The sequence below is a fragment of the Aythya ferina genome (assembly GCF_964211825.1).
Source record: "Aythya ferina genome assembly, chromosome: 1".
NCBI classification, from domain to species: domain Eukaryota; kingdom Metazoa; phylum Chordata; class Aves; order Anseriformes; family Anatidae; genus Aythya; species Aythya ferina.
The window spans coordinates 114,641,526-114,666,775 of record NC_140296.1 but is presented as its reverse complement, the minus strand read 5'-3'; the positions used below and the strand labels follow the sequence as shown (position 1 = coordinate 114,666,775).

Genomic DNA, 25,250 nt, shown 5'->3' with positions numbered 1-25,250 from the left:
CATCAATGAACCGTATGGAAGTAAATCTTTATTGGTAATACTAGCATACAGTATTTCAGCTTCTTATAAAGTCTATGGCAGATAAACATGAAGAGCTGAAGCATTAGATAAACATTAGTTTTCTACTGACAGGAAAGTAATACGAATAAACATTCAAACTTGTGGAGAGTAATCGTCACAGACTGGACTAGCAAGAAAAGAACAGAATTTATTGCAGAATGAAACAGTGCTGGGAGCAATGGATAAGCAACAAAGAGCTAGATATTCAACTGTTCAGGAGAAAAAAACATAGGACATGAATTAAGCTCTCAAGAAGCTAGTTACTAATAAAATATATTTGTGGGGCTTCCCTCTCCAGTAAGATAAGCACATTTTTAATGTGATACTACCCAACTGTTTGTATGGTGGCAATACTGTCATCAATTAATGTCATCAATGCTGTACATCAAGAGACATATAAATCATAGTCCTAAATCTCTATAGTAAGCGTGAAAGCCAAGAAAACAAATTCAGATTCCTAACAACAGGGGAACATCTTAATTTAAGACTCCAGAAGCTGCAAGTCAGAAAAATGTGATTTCTGAACAACTGAATTTCTTCTAATTCTTCTTGCAAGACTTGTGTTGGCTTAATTATTACAAGTCATTTCTCACCCCACCAGCATATCTTATCTTTACTTAAATCTTAACATACTTGGAGTGCGTGAAGATCAGTTGTGGTTACAACCAACTTGTTCTTCCATCCTCAAATCAGTTAAGATTCTTCTGCAAGTTCCCACTTTTAAATAACCAGATTTGCATACATTTGTAAACCAACAAATTAGCATGCAGACCAGAAAGACAATAAGCTAGGAGGGAAAAACAAAACAAACAAACAAACAAAAAAACACAAACACTCCTGATCCATTATTAAAGTCCATCCCTCTTTTGTGTTTTTCATTTTTGTTTGTTTGTTTTCCAGGCAAATTAGGCAAAAAGGTAGGATTCATGTAAAAAGTGCTAGTCAACAGCATGGTATGGCTGACAAGCAAAAAATTCTGCTGGAGTTTAAAAGGTATTGAATTATGATATTGAATAATAAATGAAGAGGAAACAGAACAACAGAAAATTCAAAGCATGTATAAAATAATCTTCTGTGAAGCCTTTATGAATGAAGTCTTCAAGTGCAAGATAGATAGGAAGGTACCTAAATGAGATTCCAAAATAAGTATTTCAAGCACATTGATGTCCAGTAGTTCTATTTGAACTCAACACAATATGACACCAGCAAAAAGTTTCTCCTAATGTTAACAATTAGCTAGCATCAATAATCTTACCCTCTTTGAGAGAAGATTCACAAGGGATCACTTTGGCCCCAGGACTTTGGTAATGAGTCCATGAAATCACCACACACAAGGAAAAAAACAAAAGCCCTGGAAACAAGACCAAACAATGAATCATTAAAGCTCTTTGAAAAATGCGTTAGAAATATCTACCATGAGAGCTTTTAGCAGATGTCACAATGATGAACAGAAAAATCACAGGATGAAACCAATCTACAAATTTCATAATTTCAAGCACGGAGTTTCAATAGGCAGCTGTTCAGGTTGTCACTTTTCTTTACCCTCTGCATAATTTCCATGGCTCAAAACCAGAGAGCATATACAAATAAAAATTACCAGTCACATTTATACTAGCTGATGTGCAACTACCATTAATTTTCCTTATCATGTTATTTCTCAGCACACAGTGTTAAAACTGTCAAGATATATTTCCCTGGCTCTTGTCCTGTTAACATACTAATTCAAACACATGACAGAGCAGCTTTCATGGCTCTGGCAGAGACACTGATACTGTATTTCTAAAAGATATATTTCTGGCGAAATAAGTGGTGGCGCTAGAATTACTGGATACCACTCACTGTAAATAAACAATTGCTAGGAAAGAAAAACAATAGATGAAAACAATGAAGAAAAGTATATCAGTCTCTTGCTAGGGTTAGTTACATCCTTAAAGTTACAGTTAAATCCCACCCAACTTGTGGCCGTAGTTGAGAACATGCATGAAGTTATTTTTCTAGACAGTTTATGCACTTAGGCTTTGTCCCAGTGCTCAAACCTCCAGAGCATAAAAGAAAAGTAAAATATTGAAACAACAAAAAAAAGTTTTTGTTGCTTATTTCAATTTTAATGGCTCTGCTAAAATTCCTTCAGCCTTCTAAGACAATCTCTGCTAAGATATAAAATTGGACCTGTGTTTTGGATGCAAGATACCTCTTACATAGCTTTGTAAATTTAAGCTTTTTTCCATTCTCCTTAATTGTTTACTGAAACGACCCCTTAGCCAGTTCTTAGTCTACTTCGAGCACTCTATTTTAGCCAAGCTCCAGGAACATCATCATGGAAGTATCTTTTTCTTCGTTTATTTATTTATTTTTCTAATTTCTCTTAAATCAGCATAAACAGAAGTGGAGGCAGAAGTCCTAAAAAGAAATAGAATCCCTTGAAGTCCCTCAAATCTCTAGGTAAGTCCTTAACATCTGCCCATGGACTTCAGTCAGTGCCGTGTAACTCATCACATTATTCAATTTCTCCAGTTATTTTTAAGCTATGTCAGTGTGGCAGTTCCCTCCATTTGTTTCCTTCTGCCATCTAAAATCAGGGCCTTTTTATTTTTTTTCCTGTCCTTTATTTTATTTCCTGTCATGTGTCACCCTCCCTCCCCCCCCTTCACCCCATTGTTTGTTTTGTTTTGGTCTTGTCCCATCAGCTCCAGAGGACAGTTTGGAAATGAAAGATATCATAAAACATTATATTCAACTGCACTTTAAGGAGGAAAGCCTCCCAGAACATTCCTTTAATAATCTAATACCTCTGTTAAGATTATTTTTGGATGACTGGTTATATTGCTTACTCTTAGGTCAGAAATATTACATTACCCACTAGAAAACCACTCTAGATTATGCTTAAACTATTGCCAAATAAAATGCCTCTGAAGAGGACTTCAAGCAGTAATCACATTTATTTTATTTGCTCCAACCTTCTGTATGTAATTTTATTTGCTGCAAAAGCAGCATTGCAGTTATTGTTGGTAATACATGACTTGCACAGTAACTTATTAAAAAAAAAAAAAAAGTGTGTGTAAGCTTTACCACATATCAGTGATTTTCCTATTTTTGCCTTCAATCTTTTTTAATGTCACCTTTCCATCTGTCATCGTCAGGTGTCTCTTTACCATTCCTTTTCAAATCACTTTTATACTTCAATACCTTTCAGAGATGCAAACAGTCATTAGATTTTTGAGACTGACAGCACTTCCCAGAATTTCAGTGATCTACAACTTTGTCAGCGGTCAAGCAACCCCCGCTCCCCAAAGCTGCTTTAGCTACTGGAAGGGTCCAATGTTTTTTTCACTTCTTTTAAGATCCCGTCAGGGAAGAAGCAAATGAATACCAAGGTTTTTAAGCTGTTCATTGATCACGTTAATTACATCTTAGAGACAGGTTAATTCTACCAACCTAGTCATATGTGTCTCTCTAAGAACTGGGCTGCTACAGCTGTCAGAGAAAGGAAACACGGCCACCTGCCAGGCTAGCACTGAGAAAGCAAGGAACCCCCAAACTTCTCTTTCTAAAGGCTGAAACTGGTTTGACTATTTATTTCTGCACTGCCAGCTGCTAAGAAATCACAGTGAAAACAGACAGGTTCTTGGTTATTTGCTGGTTAGCTGTTACACATGACCTGGTAAATCTGGTTCCCAAAGAACCAGATTTATTCTACATACTGGGTCTCTAGATTGGCCAGGATTTAAAGTATTCCTGAAAAACTCACACTGTAAGGAAATAAAATGACATTTCCCTGCCTTCTCTACTCACTGACTTGGACTTACATTGAGATACATAGGCAAAGTACTTAAGAACAAACAAACAAACAAACAAAAATAATTTGGTGACATTAAAAAGTCCTGTTGAATTAATTTTTCCTCATTTCTGTACATTCAGCTTCTAACATGTTTTGGTGGAAGCAAAGAATAGTTGAAAAAATATTAGAACAATTTGTGGAAATGTTGTAACAACATACTGTAAGTATTATTTATAACTGAAGAGTAACACTGTTCTCCACTTGCAATACTGTTTTCTTTTGAAGAGTCCCCAAAACCTGTCAGAACAGTACTGGTGCAGCATCTGCAGCCATGTTATAGTTTACACAGACTGAAACATATTCAGCAGCTACATCATCTGAGACTGAAACATGGGATCATAGAAATATAAACTTGTATCTTTCATAAATCATCCTTCATTAAATAAACCTGTGCAAACTGTAAACCCCTTTTTAACATTCAAAATCAGCTTCTCATCTGTCTCCAGAGTAAATTACTGACAATTAATCTCTACAGCCTTCTGAGAAATAGGGGGCTCAAATACATACAAAATTATTTCAAAACAACAGATCCTCTGGAAAATATTAGTGCCTGTTACACTGATGTAGAACATGAGCTCAGTTACTGTGAAACTGTGCTGTTTATAAGCTATTTGCACTGGCTGGCTGTACCAGTCCCTGGCTGGAGGATAGGCACCAGAGAGCTCACCTCCCTGCACCTCCCTGCTCTTGGGACACATGAAAGCCACAGCTATTAGCCTATCTTACTTGAGCAGGAGACAAATAGGAGATGCCCCTTCTCAGTTCACAGCCCTGCCTGTATGCTTGCATGGTGCTCTGAGGAGCCCTGGGACTCTGCACTTGACATGTCCCAAATGCCAGAGCTAAAGCACTGACCTCAGAGACATGAGAAGCAGACACATGACAGCCTAAGGTTCTCTGAGAAGTTCAGTGCTAGAAATACTTCCAGGACAGGCCTATTTTCATAAAAAAAAAATAAAAATGAAAACACTAAATTACAGACATAAATGGTTCTGTTCATCTATTTCACTTCAATTTTAAATACCTTGTTTTGTACATGAACTTTAAAGTGTTGATAAATATCCCTATTAAAATAATTATTCTCTCAAGAGCTTGGCATAAGTGTCCTCATTGATCAATTTGTGTTTTAAGTTTGCATTAAACTTGCTGTCCATTGCCAAAGTTACTGCTGTTAAGATGTGCCTATCTCCCCCTCTAAATGTCACATCTGGCCCAATGTCTGTGCACAAAGAGATGCTTCAGTGGACAACAAGACTACATCTGCATAGCATCAATGTTTTGTTGCAAGAACAGATGGATTTGATCTCGCTTTGTTCTTCCGCACAATTTCAGGACATGAACCAAGGGTTCAAATAGAAAACTACGTTAGCTGCATGCTAGTTTTAGCGCTCATCTCCTGTGGTTTTGTCTTAGGTTTTCAGTTCTTGCTCACAGGCTAACATATCCTATCAATGCAATAGTTATTGCACCACACAAGTTATTTCAGTAACAGAAAAAGAGGCAGCATTATATGAATGAGTAAAGATCAGTCATGTTAATAAAAGTGATGAAAAGAGAACATTCCACTCTTTTGTTAGACTAGAAATGTATTAAATTATTCAACTAGCTGCATTCATTACATTCTCATAATCCTTGCTTAATTCTTGTTGCATTTTTTTCCCCCAAACATTTGTAAATTTCTTGGAATAAATCCAACAATTTCTTTTCATTCTGGTTTATTTTACTTCTGCAGTTCCAACACACGAATAACAGATTTATTTGGGGCAAGTATTTTCAGCTAAATACTAGGAACATTCTGTAAATTTGTCTTCCCAAAAGAAAATAAACTCTACTTATTAAACACATACAGACTTATCTCAGATGTCAGTTTTATTTTTATGGGGTACATTCTGAACCAGTTAGTACCTGAATATCAAAACTAAGCTTTAGCTCATATCCTATTCAAAATTTTTAAGCCCCAGGCTTGAACTCCACCACCCTGCAATGGAGAGTTTCACACCCCCCAGCCAAAAGCCTCCGCTACATAATTTAAGAAAAGAAAAAGAAAAAAAAAAAAACACTCTTCTCATTCATCTCTGGGTTGCTGCTTCCAGTGGTTCGTGGAGTCTAACCTTTCCAGATGCATCAAAAAATGTTTACAAAATATATGCACAAACACAAAATGATACAGAAAACAATAAGAGAGAAGAAAAAGTAAAATGTATTGGTTTAATCTCCACCAATATCTGGGTTAGCTTAAATAACTAATAATTCAATTATAATTTTATTTGTAATATTACTTGAAAAGCTTTTTCAATAATTCCACTAGAAGGCTGTATTCATAGCAGTGCCTTAATGGGAAGCCTTGAGCCCAACCGGATTTATAGTAAAAAGCAAACAAACAAGCCTCATGAACCCTCTGGGGAGTTTTTCAAAGTAAAATGCATTTATGGTACTGATGCAGATAAGCATCATACCCAAAAGCCAGTTCTTTTTTTTCAGTCAATGAGTCCTTTATTTTCTGCAGCTGAATACAAATGTTTTATATTTTCAAGTGCAATTCTTGCTCAGCTGTTTTAGTAGGTTGGCATCCTATAATTATGCTGTAATTGAATAATTGCACAAGGTAATATGCAGTACACAACAGAGCTATGTATGAATGAATTATTGTCTGACAATACCTAGAGCAATGTTTTAATAGGAAGTGAGTGAAGGAGAAAAATTAGAAACTAGTACCAAAACCAGACTAAATAATATGAAGTAGAAAGCCCAAAGTAAAATTAAAAAAAAAAAAAAAAAAAAAAAGGCACAAGATTTATTGGCAGTCCTATTAGTGAATCCTTTAATAGCCTTCTTGAAGGAAAATACAGCAAAACCAAGACTCCCCAAATAAAAGGAAAGCCTCTAAATAAAGGGGGAGTGAACAGATAAGTTCACTGTTACTAACAGATTCCTGTAATTAATCGTGTCGACACACCAAAAACTTTGCACATACTTGCATGGACTAAATTCTAACTCGAAATTCCAATCTCCCAATTTGGGCATTCAATATATATATATTTTTTCTAATACTTTTGAAGGATGTTGGACTGTAAAGCACTAAAAGGTGACGGTCCTGTAAAGCCCAAAGGCTGTTTTCACAAAATTTCCCACAAAATGAGCACTATGTATTAGGTAGGTCAGATAGCTTTCCAAACTGAACTGTTTCTGAGGAACCTGCTCTCTCTACATTACATATATAAAAAACATGTGAGATATCCATTATATCTAGGTGGTTACTCACTATATGGTGATCCAACAATCTGGGAGATAGAGCTCTGCCATACTATTTCCATTTTGGCCTTGTATTTACTAAAAACTAAAATTATTTCATACTGACCAGTTGTGACCTGAGTTTCAACCTGGTGGTCAGAGTTTAATTAACCAGAGCCCCTCATTATAATTACTTATTTGTCATCAAACTTCAGTGAAACTGGTGAGTGCCCGCTCCAGTATTTTAGCCACCAGCTGTTATAATAAGGCCCAACATCTTCTGTGTTAGCACCATGACTCTGGTGGTAATTACGTTTCAACCATGCAAGCACAGAAAAGACTTTTCGAATGCTGAAAATATGCCCATGTAAGATAAAAGCTTCTCAGCGCATGCAGAGAATACCTAAACTACTTTAGTCATAGTAATTTTCTCTCTGGACAAATTTACTTTCAAGTCTTAAAGGTAAATGGATGAGTTTTGACCAAAGGAAAAATAATAACGTGGACATAATTTCAATAGTTGTTCAACTTAGTCCTCCAATACATAGTTATGTATGAAGAAATATATACGCTGAACACTTGAAATCCAAAGGCACACAGCTGTACCTTTGAACATTTTCCAGCCCTGGCAAATTTCCTTGCTCTGTGTTTTGCACTTGTGTGTCCAAACTGGTACTGGGGGCTTGACTGTGGATTACAAAGATGTCAGGTACTTTTAAACTTCCTTTTACACAGTGAGGTCTTCAGCAGGAAAAAAAAACAACATCTTCTGCTCAAATCAAATCAAGCATGGAGACCTTATTATGGACACAACCAGCCCTACATTGTGCTGTGGGAGGGTGATTGTCTCCTTGTGGCATCTAAGAACTTATCTGCTATTTAAGGCATATTATCAACAAAGAATTCACATCATAATGAAAGTGAAACATGAGCAGTGAAGTAAAAGCAGATATTATAAAAATGCTTAATACTGTTGGAAAGCTGATGATTTACATTCTTAATACTACACAGGTATGTCAGACTACTTATTGTCATATTGAAATATGAAAATTAGGCCTTGGAAGTTTGACATGAATACATCAAGCAATAATTTAGGCAGAAACATCCCAAATTCAGTGTATGGAGACAGCCAAACAATCTTGTCATACCAATCTTTACAGTTGCTAATCAGCAACTTGGTCATCATACCTCCTCATACGTATACGTTCACACATAAGTAACAAGGACTTAATAAAACCCAAAAAATAGGTAGGAAACAATAGTGTAATTTTAAATTTATTTTTCTACTGACTTTTTCACTGAGACTGGTAATGTATTTCAGTTTGCAACTGTGCTGGGCTATGAGAATGCACACAGTTATAGTGTCAGCTGGCAGATGGTAACTTGGGAAACAGTTTAAGAGTCATGTTCTGCCACATATCCATGTAAGTGTGAGAATAATCAAAGCAAACAGTAGGGTAACCATAGTATGAATGACAATAGTCAAACGTGCCAACTCCTAAAAACCTCAAGATAATATATAATAAAAGAAAAGTAAGAATGCTAACACATTTTACATCTTTGTAATTTATGCCAAACTCAAGTTTCTTTGCATATCATTTTGAATTTAGGCATTTTCAGGCCTATGATAAAATAGGGCTGCAAGTAGATATTTAGTCTGTGAAATGTGAGTGCCACCACCCACTCTGACACATTAATTCTTCTATTCATGTTATGTGAAGGTATCTCTTGATTTGGAATGTTGTGAGGAAACTTCAAAAATCCTTCCTGTTACTGATCAGATAGTAGATAAAACTACAAGCACTTACTAAAATGTGGGTTACATCTAGATTAAAAAAAAAAAAAAAAAAAAAAAAAAAAAAAAAAGCAGCAGAAATACAGATTTCTCTGGTTTGCAGAACCATAGACAGTACCACAGAAAAAAAATGTTGCTTTGATATCATTCACAGCAAATCATACTTTCATAAATTAGTATTACATTTGATGTTTTCTGGAATCCTACTTCAATTATCTGAAGCAATATCCAAACAGCTTTCTCAATTTCTCTAATGTCTGTAAGAAATTTCCACCTCATTTTCTCTCTCTCTCTTTTCTTATGTTTCCAGCCTAATATCTCCAAGCTGGGCTGGTTTCTAGGGACCATCTCCTTGTCCTGTTGGAATTTGGCTCCCTCAAGAGCAGCAATGTGCCATTAACTCAATGCCTATATGGACAGCTTCCAAAATTCACTCACATTTTCTGTTCTCTGCAAAATGCACACAGATTTTCCTTTTTTTTTTTTTTTTTTTTTTTTGGTGACTAATCCATAAACTTAACTTTTGTCTTTTCTTTCCCTGCAAATCTATGAAAAGTGGTAACGATCATTAGGAAATGCTAGGAAAAGCTTTGTTGAGTTATAATGCATTCATCTTGAGTTATCTGAGCAACTTCAAAGCATGACAAAGTGCACAGAAGAGCAAAAAATCCATTTATCTGACAACTGACTTCCTCGACAGAAATAACTGACAGTACCTGAAATATACCAGATCTTAGTTAAAGAAAGGAAAAGAAAAAAAAAAAAAAAAAAGGTAGGAAAAAAAAGTAGGAAAGGGTTAGAGGGACAACCATCAGAAACCTTTTGTCTTTTGGGAAAGGGAAGTCTAAAAGGGCATGGTCTTTCTTTCAGTGATTTTGATGTGATTTCAAGAAACAAGAGCGGAAGATCAGCCTGTGTTACTGAACACCAAGTGTATCGATGAATATCACAGCTTTGTTGGGAGTGGTAATGAAGCTTCAGTTAAAAATTAACTAAAATTTAAAATGAACAGTCTTCAAATGCTGCTCATCTTAAGCCATTTGTCCAAACAGACAACTTAGAGTATATAGAGAATACAATACTGAGGCTTGCTCTCTCCCCATAAGAGCCAACATACAATTGATCTTTGGACAAAAATCGTAACTTTTTCTCACCAGCTCTCAGGGCCGTTTAATGGAATTATATAACAGGAATGGAATTGCTCACTTGCTGCAGTTAATAACTCATGCCTTGACTAAAATTCATTTCCCACACAACAGAGGAAAGTAAACAGTGAAGCAGTGGTTTTACTTCATATCTTTTAATGTACTCAAAACTACATCTGTCATGGTGAAATGCTAGCTATCAACAATTAAGAAGTTCAGCCCTCCTCCCTTCCCATTTTCTTGGTTGTTATACTCTGGGATCATTCAACTGCCTAAAAAAAAAATAATAATATTCTAGGCTTGATTTCAATCCAATTCCATACAATTATCAAGATCTTCCTCTGTCATATACAGACAGTTTCCATTACTTAAACGGTTGAAGTTCAGGGAAAGAACTAAATGAAATAGCGGTTCTAACTCAGATAACTGAATTTATGAAGTGTTAAAGTATAATCCAGGTACCATCTAATCATTTGGTAATGCAGAAATCCTAAATCAAAAGCCTCTGCATAGAAGTCTAGAAATTCATTTTGGAAACTGGAATAATCTTTCCAAAACTGGAAAGTGTTCAGTTCTCAGAATTACTTAGTTTATCTACCATGTAGAATATCAGCTGCCCGCATTTACTGGCATAGGCAATGTAAAATTTGTGAGACATTCAGTATCTTGTTTCTTTACCCTTAGGACAATATCATAGTCCTTGGATTATTATAGAAATGAAATCACCTTGAGGTGATTTACTCTCCATCTTCTACAGTAAGGTTTGTTTTGGTTTTGTTTTCACAATCTCATGTACAGCATAGCTCCAAATCTAAGCTTTAAATCATGGCAGCCAAAGTTAGGGTCCCATTTTCCAACATATACAACCCATGAAGACTCACCAGCCAGACATAAACCTTTTGCCTTGTTTTCAACCATAATAAAATAGTAGCCATTCCCCCACACAGTGGTTTAAACACGAATAAAAGCTAAAACTGTAATGAACTGTTTTCTATTTCTTACAAAATGTTTAGCTTTTTCTTTCTTAAACACATTAAGAGTGTAAATACAGAAATACATGCTAACTCAAGACAAGAATCACAGAATCACAGAATTTCTAGGTTGGAAGAGACCTCAAGATCATCGAGTCCAACCTCTGACCTAACGCTAACAGTCCCCACTAAACCATATCCCTAAGCTCTACATCTAAACGTCTTTTGAAGACTTCCAGGGATGGTGACTCCACCACTTCCCTGGGCAGCCTGTTAAAAGAAATTTCGAAACATGACTGGTCTTTCTGATCAGAAGTTTTTTAATCACTACCGAGATGATTTGGTTTTTATTTCATAATATTATTTTTACTTATATAGCTACCCTATTATGTATTCCATGCCCTCTTCAGGAACTAAGATGACAATCCTATGACAAACAACCAAACAAAAGACATAATTATTTATTTGTAATGTTACAGTACAAACACTTATCCCTGGGAGATCATAGAAATTTGACTGGATACATAGTGGTAGGAGCCATTTTAAATACAACATGCATCAGTTTGGTCTGGAAAGTTTTTATCTGCTATGTGTCACTGAGAGGCATTCTTTCTTGTCCCAGCTTTTCTTAATGTAGCAGGAAATATTCAAAAATGGATTTAGTGTCTTGTATTCTTACCTAACTCAGTCTGTCTCTATAAATTTGCCTTTATGTTTGCAATCACAATAACTTCACTTCAACTCTAAGCTGTAAGACTTCGACAGTATAAGCTAGAATAACATGAACAGGTAAAAAAAAAAAAAAAAAAAAAAAAAAAAAAAAAAGTATGCAAAAACAAACAAAACAAAAACAGTTGCCACTGGGAAATACACAAGTACAAGCACACACACAAAAATATGCTGTTGATGTGTCCCTGAGCAGGCATTCGAATACATTTGTTTTATTCTAAATCAAGACTATGTATTCTTAGTCACTACTATTTTCATGTACTAAAACCAGTCCTCAATGCATACAGAAAGCACTATCTACTGTCTTTTGTGCTTCTAAACAGACCAACAAATTGATGTGAGAAACTGAGTGACAAATTACCCTTCACCTCCTACTTGTGTTACTCTGTTTCTCTGTTCATTCCTTCCTCCCACTCACAGAAGAAGGTTACACAGCTATCAAGTTATAGCAAACCTTTAAAAGCAGGTACGTCAGATACATGAAGCACTGTCAACACTTGAACTCTCTCTACAGTAACATATTAACTAAAGTAAGAATTTTGAGACCACAAGTCATGTCTGAATTTTAAAAGGAAGCCTAATACAGACAATTGTCAAGAAGATTTTCATATTTTGATTATTTTTCATTTCTTGTTGACGTCCATTATTGACTCACTTTAACAAAAAAAAAAAAAAAAAGAAAAAAAAAGAAAAAAAAGGGACAAACTAGTAAACCAAATGAATTACAGAAAACAGAACAGCTGCAACACTGCACCCTGCACCTTGAAAAACTATTGAAGAACCAACTTTTCTTCCTGTTTTCATTTGTTCAGTTTCCACAAGCGTCCCTTCGTATCTCTGTTACAAAGCCTAGCTTTATTTTGCTAGGAATCATCCCCTGTGACCAGCAAAACTTAGAGCCCAAATCAGGCTGAGAGAACAACTACAATATTACAGCAACTGAGGCACCTCTCCCTGTAGCTTTACTATTACATAAACCAACGCCCACAGGCTTCCCTGGTAGCAGTTGCATCATCTGGTTGCTGATCATCAGAGCAGGTCACTAGAGACTGCACTGAGCAAAGAGCCTGAGCCAAGCTGCACTGGATTGAGAAGTGCCTCTCCACTGCAGAAAACAAAGTTTTGCTGTGTGCAGGAAGACCTGAGATTAGTTCTGTAGTTCTGATGGAGAATCCAAGCTCTTAGGATAGTCTGCTGACTTGATATCTAAAATAACTCGCTATCACTGTAAAAACATACATCCCTCACACATGGGTGACTGGGTCAGCTACCTGGTGCATATGTTTAGGCCAGCCATTCATACAACACCATACAAAAATGCATGTTGATATTTATAGGTTACTGAGTCAACACTATCTTGTCCACAAAAAATCCAATCAGGCATAGAATTTTGTATATCACATATTGAAATTTGTCATTTCAGTAGTCCTAGTAAAGCCTATCAGCACACTGACAGAACCCATGGCTGGATGTTACTTCCATCTCACAATTATTTCACCTTAAAAAATATTAAAATGAAGTGTTTCAGAGATCCTGTAAATAGAGGTTAATATCATATATTTAATAAAAGCTGTATATCATCCAAATATAAAGATTATTAAATGATAATATAAACTATAAACTATAAAATAATTATCTTCAGAAGATGAGAAAGAAGCACATTCTGTAAAGAAAGGTGTATTTTTTTTTTGCCTTCTGCATCCCTTTTTTTAAGAAAAACAGGCCAGAATAGTCCAGAGATACTTCAGTTTCACCAAAAACTGCTTTCCATAGAACTTAAATGTATTATGGAGTTCCAGGATTTTTTTATTTTATTAAGTTATCTTCAATCTATTAGAGACAACTGAATTTCCATAAAGCCATCAAATCCAGCTGCTTTTCTCAAAGTGCGGCAAACAATATAAAAATAAAAAAAAATAGTCATTAAAATATGTCAATCCAGATTCCCATAGATTTGTTTCCAAATGAAAAGAATATTGAAAATTTTAAAAGAATCAATATAAAAAAAAAAAAAAAGAAAAACCTCTGTGAGTAAATAAATTTTATATTGATTAGATCTTATATAATTTTGTCCCTCCTTTGATTTCAAAGTTGCAGCTTAAAATCCCCAAATCTACTCAAAGAGATATCTGTTAAGAAAATCCCACCAATGAAGAAAAAAGCATTACTGCTTGCAAAGCAGAGCAAAAGAAGCAGCAGAATACCAACTAATCACTAGACAGTATTGAAATTCATAACTAAGGAACAGTGAATATTTGGAGATATTAACTTGGAAATTTATGAAGTAGTAGAAACCTGCAGCAGAAACCTGGTTATGTCTTACACTCGATGATAAAACAGATCTGTAAGGGAATGTGTTACCCTCTATTCTCCACAGATGTTAATATTCTACAGAAAAGCATTAACCAACTTGCTTGAAGATACTCACCCTTTGCACTGAAAGTTTACAGCATCTGTTATGTTCACAGGTGTCGTGGTTCTGCTCGAGTGGGCAGCCGAGCTCCACCACAGCCGCTCTCTCACTCCCCTTCCTCAAAGAGGAATGGGGAGAAAATATGTGAAAAAGGGCTCAAGGATTGAGATAAGGATGAGAAAATCATGCAATAATTATTGTAACGGGCAAAAGAGACTTGGCATAAGGAGCTAGTAAGATTTATTGCCTACAACTAACAAGCGAGAGAAGTGAGAAAACAAAGGAAAAAAAAAAAGCAAACCAAAAGCACCTTCCCCCCCATCCGCCCTCTTCCACCTCCTCCCCCCGAGCGGCGCAGGGGAACGGGGGAATGGGGGTTATGTTCAGTCTACAGCACTTCTTCTCTGCCGCTCCTTCTTGGTCACTCTCGTCCCCTGTGCTGTGGGGTCCCACCCACGGGATGCAGTCCTTGATGAACTGATCCGGCGTGGGCTTCCCACAGGCAGCAGCTCTTTCAGAACTGCTCCAGATATGGGTCTGTACCACGGGGTCCATCCCTCAGGAGAAAACTGCTCCAACCTGGCTCCCCTACGGGCAGCAGCTCCTGCCGGCTCACCTGCTCCTGCGTGGGCTCCTCTCCACGGGCTACAGGTCCAGCCCAGAATCTGCTCCGGCAGGGGTCTTCCACAGGCGGCAGCCTCCGTCGGTGCAGGGCCACCTGCTCCACCATGGTCTCCTCCACGGGCTGCAGCGTGGAACCCTGCCCTGCTCCACCGTGGTACTCCATGGGCTGACGGGGGACATCCTGCTTCACCATGGTCTCACCACAGGCCGCAGGGGACTTCTGCTCCGGCGCCTGGAGCACCTCTCCCCCTCCCTCTACACTGACCTTGGCACCTGCAGGCTGTTTCTCACTCCCTTGACTCTCCCGACTGCTGTCTGGCGCAGTGTTTTTTCCCTGTCTTAAATATGCTCTCACAGAGGCGCAAAACAACATCGCTTATTGGCTCGGATCTGGAAAACAATGGGGCCCTTCCCAAACATGGGGCAGCTTCTATATCTTTCTCACAGAAACCACCCCTATGGCTCCCTGCTACCAAAACCTTGCCACGTAAACCCACTACAACAGGGCAACCTAATCATCTTCAGCTCATGAAAAATATTCTACCCTTCCATGCTAGTAGAGGGCATAGCTCAACATAGACAAAACTTTCATTGCAAAAAGGTTTTTTCAGTAGGTGATCAATATGATAAACTTTACCAATTATGCTGTAGAATGAAAATCATTGAAGTAATTTCAATCATATTGGTATGATGTTACAGATTTAGAAGAAAAAAAAAAAAAAAAAAAAAAGAAAAATGAAAAAAATCCTGTACGCATTGTTTTTAAGTGTAATTTTAAGTGTATTTTTCAACAATTGGCAATGAAATTGCTCAGAGAGAGCAATGTCACAGAGACAGGGTAGCTTACTTGCATGAGCAAAATACTGTGTATAACACCAGGCAGAACTGTACCCACATTACCAAGGAAAACGCCAAATTTAAATCCAGTTTTGTTTACCTTCTTTCCCCACTACATTTCTACCAATTTCAGTCACCTTAAAGCCTGTGTAGGCGTAACTATCTTTTCCATGTTAATACAAAAGTGAAGAACATCTCTGAAAAATATTTTTAAAAATGAGTTTCACACAATGAGTTTCAACTAGTCTTTTTATGATACTCACACAATGCTAAATAACAACTCAACAAAGGAAACAACCTAGCAGAGCAAGTAAATGGTTTAACAAGCAATCTGAAATACAGGTAGGAAGCAATTTCTTGTTTGCCAGTGATCATAATTAACCTAGACTGCAAAACTCTGGTTTTGTATTAAATTCTGCTGTGGATAAATAACACAAATAATTCATGAATATTCATTCAGGACTATGATTTTATTTTTTCATATCTATATTGCTTATGTTTCCTTTCTACAGTTGCAAAAGCATGTCAAGCATCTCCCCAGAAAATGGTTCATGAAAATAGACTTCACTTGTTCACGAGCTCCTAGGGAAGCCATCATTTTTTCCCAAAGAGCATGTAACTCATCCCTGTGGACTTTTGGACAACCTTTTTCCTTTGTAGGAGCCAGGCACAGTAAAGAAACCTCACCTGAGTTTATCACAGATAGGTAATCACAACTTGAATAAGAACATATCTGTGAAGTCTGTTTTGCAGATTTTTTTATTCAGTAAACTCAATCAGCTGAGGACAGTGTGAGTTATTTGTATATGGCTCCAGCAGTACAATATAAGAAACACATTCTTCTGCCAGCTATGTTGTTTTCTAAAATGAAAGAGAACACCTTCTTGAAATGTTACTCCTTAAGTGAGATGAGATCAACATAGCTGAGTTTTCTAAGACTCAAAAATAAGACAGTGACTTTTATGACTTATGACAACTCCCCAGTAGAGAGAGAAATTGACACAAAGTGCAAGCAGAACTCCTTTCAAATCTTTATTTGTTCATCAGCATTTCTTATTTATAGAACTGCCTTTACATTTTACCATTCCTATTTCTCCAAGCAGCAGTTAGTTTTACAAGTTGTGTTAAACCAAGGGCTGTGACTGTGGAGCTGAGGTCCTAGCACAAGCACTGATAAAAGCACAGCGCTGATCAGTATCACTGCAGGGTATCTAGCTTCTTCCCTCTGTGAACATGCCACAGCTGGCTTTGGACTTGAACACGTACAGGACTACTCTCTGGTACTGCTCTGTGGAGCCCCAGAGAACACACAGCTGGACCACAAACTGTGAACTCAAGCATGGTGCTGCATTGTTTAGCTCCAAGAGGTAAAAGAAAAAAAAAAAAAAAGACCCAAAGTAAAAGAAAAAAAAAAAAAAGACCCAAAGTAAAAGAAAAAAAAAAATCCCAAAATAAGTTTATAAATTTTTGATGCTGACAACCAAGAGCAAAATGTGAGGAAAAATAGTTTAAAAGTGGTAAAGTGGTTCAGAGACCAAAAAAATAAAAATGCTTATGGTTGGAAATTAGCAGAGAAATGCAAGAAAAGTCACAAATCCTTTCTGTTTGTTTCCTGACCGATGCTGAGTTTAGGCTTGCTGCTAAATAGCCTGGGGGAAACACCACCATCTTCTTCTCTTCTGTTCATACACTGTGGATGAGAGAAACATTCCTTATAGTAGCCGTCACTGGATGCAACTCTCCCATATAAGGACCCAATCCAGAGACATTGCAGAGAGCAGATTAACACACAGCTGTACATCATTATTTCCAAACATATTCTTTTCACTTCTGTTTTGTTCTAAGGCAATAGAAATGCTAATTTGAGCCAATAATCCATTTATGCTGGGGCAAAGTCTGAATACACCAAAGTTTACAAAATATATATGTTCATGCTGCTAGTGTAAGTGATACCACTATTGTAACATGTATCTATTTCCTTTCAACTACTTCAGTTTTTGTTGGTGTTTTTTTGTTTTTTTGTTTGTTTTTGTTTTGTTGTTTTGTTTTGTTTTTACCAACCTCAGCATTTAAAAACTTCATGGACCAAGCTTTATCTAGCTATACTTGATTTCCAAACTAAGTTACTTGCAGCCATGAACTATTTCAGGGTGAAATGAAAAAGGACAACACCAATTGGTTTATTTAAAGCTTTTCTTAAACCTGAACTGACTTTCTTAAACCTGACATTCATCTGATGAAATGTGCAAGTACATCACAGTGCAAGGTACAAAATTCTGTCCAGGAGGGCCCTTAATACCATATATGTCTAACAAGGAGGTAATGAATGAGAGAAGTATTCTGCACTCCATAGGTGCCCTCTCCACATGCTGCTTTCCACATTTCCAATAAGCTGCTGTTGAAGGAAACAACACAAATACATCCCTGACTGTAAGATCACACAGAGACTGCTCCTTCCTCCCCCAGGAGATTGTTGCTTAATGGTGTTGTAAGCAATGTAGCTCTGAGAAGCTTCAAGTTCTGAATTGGAAGAGTTAGTTTTATCTCATGGATGAAAAACATACACACAGCTAAGACTACACACTGAACGCCTCTACCTGTTGCTTCGAGTACATGCCACAGAAGCCATGGGAGACCTCAGAGATGTGATTCATCACATCTCAGGAGCAGATGCTGCTATGAGCAGCAAACCTCGGCATCAGTTGGCTCAGCCACAGGTCTGAGCTACTCTTTTCCTGAATGTTTTCTGCATTTCCAGATCATGTAACACTACCATTGGATTGACATTTCAAACGGAAGAACAAGCTTAAGTTCTAAATGAGTTAAGTAGAAATCAGGAAAAGTTGTAAGTCATGTTTTTTCTTGTTTCTGGGCAACAGGAAAAGAAAGAGAAAAGAAAACAAACAAAGAAACAAAACAAAAAAAAAAAACAGCGATAATGCGTAAGATGGTGCTGGATTTGGACTGCTGGATAAAAGGTATATGATTTGGGGGTGCTTTTGAACATCACCAAGCAAGGCCAGACAATTGCACTTTTCCTTTCTGTTGTGTGTAAGACTTGTTCTCTGTATGCATTTGAAAGCATTTAGGAGCGTTGCTTTTGACATATGACAGAGGACACCTCAGTATGCGCTGGACACTTGTTCTCGTTCCCTGGCAACTGGGCTTTTTCTCTTAGCAACAGAAAGAGAAGAGCAAAGCTTTTCCACAGAGAAATGAGTACAGATGTGAAAAGTGAAAACAGCATATTAAGCTTCAGGAGATCCTTTACTTTGGATGACAAAAAGAAATCCTAAACAGAAAATGTAAGTTTAATAGTACTGCTCTTTGTAGGAAGGATGGGTGCTTTACATCTTTCCAATATCAGTGATCTTTACGTGCCTACAACATTGATGTAGTGATCCTAGCCTAGTCAGTTTGTGGACATCAATGTAAAAAAAATATTAAAATACGGTTACAAATGGCCATTTAATTAGTGGACTTTGTCAGCAGCTTTAATGAGCCATTGATGTCTGGAAGGATTGCGTATGTCATAAATATTTTTTCTGGGAACTTGAAGCATCTATGGGGGGAAAAAAAGAGTTGTAACTTTTCCTGTTTCTCTGTCTCCCCAAGTTGTAGTATTGAGTCCACTCATCTGCATAACAGCACTGAAAAAATCACTTCCTAGAATGGCACAAAACAATTCAGAAATCATGATTCAGCTATTTATTTATCAAATGAAGAATTTTAGATTATTATTTAATGAAACATTATAATAAATGAAAGAAAAATTGAACCATTTCCCCCCCACACACACTTTCCCCTGTTCATTCATTCCTTCATTACATCTTTTCTCATCTTGTAACAGTCTCTGGCTAGGAGTAACCTGGCTGCACTCAGGGAGCAAATTTTGCCTGAAGTGAATGCCTAAGAAGTTGGTGCCAGAACAGCACAACCCCTCACTTCAACTTCCCACTTTGGGTTTAGTTTCAACCTCATCTGCTGAGATTCATTTTTCTGTTAATTGAATGTGCTTCTGCAGTGTTATCAACTTTACAGCTTTGTTTAGGTGGCAAGGGCGTCCTCAAGGTCTATCAAGGGCTTTTTATTCAATCATCTTTTAGTCCTGTCCTAGAGATCATTAGAACAACCCTGTGAGGCCTTTCCAAGGACAAGAAGGGGATTCAGGAACTGCCCAGGGCACAGAGGTTACAGGAGTAGGTAGCGGGAAGGAGCAAGAAGCCCACTCCACCTTCACTGCGTCAGACATTGCAAAGCTAGTGACACAGCTGCAACAGAGAATTAAGAAGAGTTAAATCCTTTTAACTGGCCTCTTAGAAACTAATGCCTAGGCAGTCAGACTGCCTATGTTTCGCTCCCAAGATGTTCTAACCTCATTGCTAAATTTCATTAAAATTGGCCATGTGACTCATAAGAGAAATAAACCATTATGTTCCAACAACTTTTCACAAAGTAGTTTTTTAAGCAGTAGAAAGTGACTTCATTGACTTCAGCAGAAGTCCAACTTTTCTGTAGTACCAGAAATATTTCTTGAAAGTCAGATGAAAATTCTTTAGTCAGAGAAAGTGCCTTCTCAGAGAACAGAGAATCTGTCCACAAGAAACAAATACATAGGAAAAGAAATTAAATTGATCTAAAGGTTTTTTAAAATAACTTCTGCTTCACGGACTGGTCACAAATATTTTGCAAAAGAGCAGAAAAAGTACAGTTTGCATATGAGTGCTGAAGGAGGAAAAGAAAAAGAAAAAAAAAAACACATACAAAACAGATAATTTCACTTCAAAAAAATCAGAGGAAAAAGACCTCTGAGATGAGGAGAAAGGAAAATCTCTCAGAAACTCTTCTATGAAAATGGGATGAAGTTGTTGGCATTGTGAAGTTGGCCATGGTATTTTCTCTTTTGTCCAAGGAATAATGGTTCACACGTATTCTGAAGGAGTAAACATAATGACAAGCTAAAAAATGCTCTTCATTACTGATACCTGTGAGTAGATAATCAAGCTTGGACACTATAAAGCTCAAAATTTTAGCAAGACTGATTTTTTTTTTTTTTTTTTTTTTTTTTTTTTTTTTTTTTTTTTTTGGTTCAGGGTTTTGAAAAGTTAACAGTTGAATCGCATTGCCAGCCCAAATGGCTAAAATGCTCATTGTAGTTCATCTTACTGGAACCTATGTTAGATGTACCATTGTCATTTGTATTCTCCACAACTGTGTTTTCTTTTAGCGATCCAGCCTCCCTCCTGCACAGCAGATGAGAGAAAGCCAGCAGTAGACGACCAGCTGATACCAGGCTGTGGTCAGTTATCACAGAAAACCAAAAGAGGGAACAGAGAAAAGCAAACGAACAGACAAACAAAATCTCTTTATAAACCATTTCACAATTGCAGAGAGATGCTGTTCAGGAAGCAAGAAGCACCAGGAGATAGAAGTTAGGAAATGTTGGATTTTGTTAATGGCAGGAAAAATGTCATGTAAGCTGAACTTAAATGAGGCTGGAGACAACAAGCAGCCCCCTAACTTCCTGATGTTCTGAACCTGAAGGCATGACAGCCTGTTTAGGTTTCTCTCTTACTTATCTTGCCCCCATCCCCTCTACTGCCTTAATATTATCTTGGGATCTGATATCGGAATAAACAGGGATCACAGGCATAGGTTACAGATCAAAAGCTCAACCTATCTTATACATTAAGGGTTACCATCTTTCCTCCAGCAAGAACAAGTGAAAAAAATAGAAAAAGTTATTCAGAAATAAGCTATGGAAGTAGAAGTATGAATACAAATTTGCATCTTAATAACTTTGTGATACAGAGCTTAGCATAACATCTTGCATTATTTGCTCTGTATATCTCTTTGCTTAATGTCCTTTACCCTGTCATTTAAAATACATTGTCAGATATAAAGAGGTTACTTGGGAAATATGGTTTGAGGACTTAAAAATAAAAAAACTAATTAAATCACAAGACATTTCACAATTTTATATATATGGTGTGATATGACAACAAACAAAAAACCTTGTAACCTTGTGACAACAGGTTTAGTTATATAGATAAGTCACCTTCACAGAGAATATATACAAAACATTTATCCTGTATATATATATTTATTATCTATGTAACCAGATGTGCAAAAAAATCCATTACAAAGTCTTTATCAAAAAGAGAAATTACTCAAAATTAAAATGACAAGTAATTTGAAAGCAAAAGACAACTTGCTTGAGCAGAGAGTAGAAATAAATTAGAAGAAAACAACTCGACTAAAGAGGGTGAATTCATATACTCTGAACAGAGTTAGTCAGAGTCAGAAGATAAAATGTTTAAAGCAATGCTAAGAATCTACTATTCCTTAAATTTCCCATTTGTTTTTGAAGAAATGAAAAACTTGAATGGGAGACATGGGTCCATAAGTAGAAATATACTTCGTATAATATTCCACACCCCACTCCCAATATAAAACTTCTTTTTACTAGGTTTTATCATACGTTTTTCGCAATGAGAGAGAACATTGCCTAGTATATACATGTAGAATATAACCTTATTTTCAAATAAATGAAAGGAGCCATCTCTGGCCTTCAAAAATTAACTTTAGCAAATAGGTCCACCTTTGCTCCAGTTTTCTCATCTGCAAAATAAGGATAGTGACACTTATCTCTTCTGAGCAGCACTAAGATGTGTAGGTGATACATAAGAACTTCATATCCATCTAAGATCTGGGTAATATTACTGTTATGGTAATCCCATATTTTGCCTGAAGAAGTGCAGAAAAGGGAACCTGATGCTTTTGGGGAAGAAAAAAAAAAAAAAAAAAAAGCTAAAAAGCAGCAATTCTAAAGGCATCTTCTGACACTCTTTTTTACCTTATTGAAGTGCTACAAAGAGACACATAAAGAAAATCTTATCTGTTTTCATTCTGCTGCTTCTCATCAAATCTCTTTGCTTTATCAGACTGGAAAACCACAGGACATTTTCTATCCTATCTCTCATGATAAGGATTATAGACATGGTATGAATTAATATCAGCCTAAAAATTGTCCAGCTTTTACGTAAGTCATGTCATAGCTCTGTAAATGAACTCCTTTTTCTCTTTCCTTTTTTTTTTTTTTTTAATTACAGAAAAGCATTTAATCTACACTTTATTTATAAACATTATGCAGTTAAATGTTTTTATATATGCATTTTTGAAGTCAGGTCTTGGTCAACAATAAACACTACTTACAGAATACCTTAAAAAATCACCCATTTCACTCATTCAATGTAGGAAAACATAATTTGTGACTTTGAAGTTACATTTTGAATGTTTCAACCTTGTAGAGCAGTATGTATATTTACATTAATGAGGTACTATGAATTTTATGGATTTAACATCATTTTTCATTTTTATAAATTGGAAAAAAAAAATGTACTTATGTCCACTTCAGAATAAAAACAACTTGAAATCTCATTGATTTTTTCCCCCTTTTTTAATTTATACGGAGAAATTTCCTAGTAGTCTAGCTGCCTTAGAGGATTAAATACAAAAGCAAAACAGAATCAAACACTTTTTCTTCATGAAACACAACAATTTAATCTATCATGAAAATGGATGGTAGCTATCAGATGCAGAACACAATCTGCACTGTATCTTCATTTGCAATAAAAAGCAAGCTTTTGTAATGTTTGCCAAAGCAACGTCTGGTAAACCAATGTTTAAACCGATAAGGTAAAAAGTATTTATCCAGCCTTTCATGTCCAACAGTTGAAAGTAGAAAACAAAACCAAGAATAAGCATAAAGAAAGTTTAATAAATAAAAAAACAAAAATAAATAAAATCCACCATCTTATATTCACAGTAATCCTTTGAAATCTCATCATGTTGTTGGGTGTTTTCTTAAAGGTATTTTCATGTTATACTAAATCAGTGGAGACTCAGACATTATCTGTCATGGCATATGCAGAGCAAAACACACAGGGGATTATTTTCATATGCAAATGACTGACATATAATATGCTGATGCCAATTAATCAATATTTTAGCAATGCCCCCACCTGGTGGCCAGGTGAGGAATTTTGCTCACCTAGGGAAGAAATATAAAAGGACAGTACCCATTTCTACAGAACTGTTCTTATTCCTCCTTTATATATCTGGAAGCTTTGCTAAAAAGATGATTTCACAAAGAGCTAGGTTTTTACTACTCAACCAATCTGTAAGGCCACCCACTGCTTCCTGAAACACCCACTCACCAGCCTGCTCCAGGTGTCTAGCGGAGATGGATATCTCATTGTGGGATAATTGTCAAAACCAGTCAGAGAGAGGCAACATTTTGAGGCAACTGGATTGACCTAGGCCATGAAGGTGTTCATCTTTCCAGCATCAACAGGCAAGAAACCCCTCCAGAACAGCAGTATCTCTGTTATATCATGGTTTGCAGGACAACCACCTGGCAGAGATCCTTGTGATCTGACAGTCAACACATTGGACTGCCAACAAGACTCTCTCTCAATTAGAATAAAGCATAATCCAGGTTGGATAATCTTAATTTTGAGGCCTAGCAGACTAGGTCTCAGGTCTTCAGTCCAAACAGATTAAAATATATTGCTGACACACAACCATTGACTGAAGAGTCCCAGTAAGGTAAGGATCACAGTTTTTGTTTTATCAGCTAAGTAAACAACGTATGTGTGATCTGAATCTGAGAAAGTCATCACGGAACCAACAACAACACAGCAATTCCAAATTCGTTTAAAAAGTAGATTTTTTCCTATTCATTTCACCAAGTTTTGAAAACACTTGTAAAAGCTAGTTTTAGGGTCAAGTGTCAGCCAGCACTGAAAAATCTAAGGATCAGTATTACTACACCATTTATCATTGAAAAGACACAACTATGACAATGGCAACATTTCCTAAATTGCCAGTATTGGATATGCAACTAGAAAGACTTACAACTTGCCTGTTCCCTTGATCTTCCATCATCCTTTTTTTCCTGATTCATTTCTTTTGATGGTCATCTTAAAAACCTCACAAACAGGGTTTACTTTTTTTTGGCATTCAATTAAGGAGCCCAGATTAGTAGCAGCCTTTCCAAATGGCAAGGACCTCTTGCAAAATTGGTTTTGCAATTGTTCCCAGCTCACTTCTTTTTCAAGATTTGCAAGGTTCTATCTGAGATAAGATGTCTTTGAACACTGTAAATAAAAAGTGCCTCTAGGCAGAACCTGACTATGGATTAAATGTTTATTATACTAAAATAAATAAAATTACCTAGATTGCAAGGCTTCCAGCAAAAAGATGTTTCACCCATTCTGATTCTCTACTGAAGATGTTACTCACCTGTCAGACTGAATAAATGGATGGAATCAAAGCTGTTTTAATGTAGGAAATGAGCATGAAAAGAAATGCCATTGAGAGGTTACAATTACTCAGTCTAACTGTTTACTGGTATTGGAAACGAACCTCAACAAGGGAAAGGGACCTGGCAAGCAGAGAAGTACAGATGTATGCAGCACTATATCCTCTTTTTCAATTACTTAAACTAATCTCTGCATTGTTTTTAATACTAAAGGATAATAAGGAATGGAAACAACTGTAATAAAGTGTCAAGAAAGAATTAGCTATCCTTACCTGCATGACT

General features: G+C 36.5%; 1 long non-coding RNA gene across 1 annotated transcript in view; it reads right to left on the bottom strand.

Moving 5' to 3' along the window:
• Window positions 1-8: 8 nt before the first annotated feature.
• Window positions 9-25,250, bottom strand: part of LOC311429338 — a 149,571-nt gene continuing 124,329 nt past the window's right edge. Inside the window, exons 4-5 of the long non-coding RNA XR_014688227.1 lie at window positions 1,316-1,411; window positions 9-1,185 (exon numbers count right to left, since the gene is read on the bottom strand). This is a non-coding gene — a long non-coding RNA (uncharacterized lncRNA). The remainder of the gene's footprint in view (window positions 1,186-1,315; window positions 1,412-25,250) is intronic.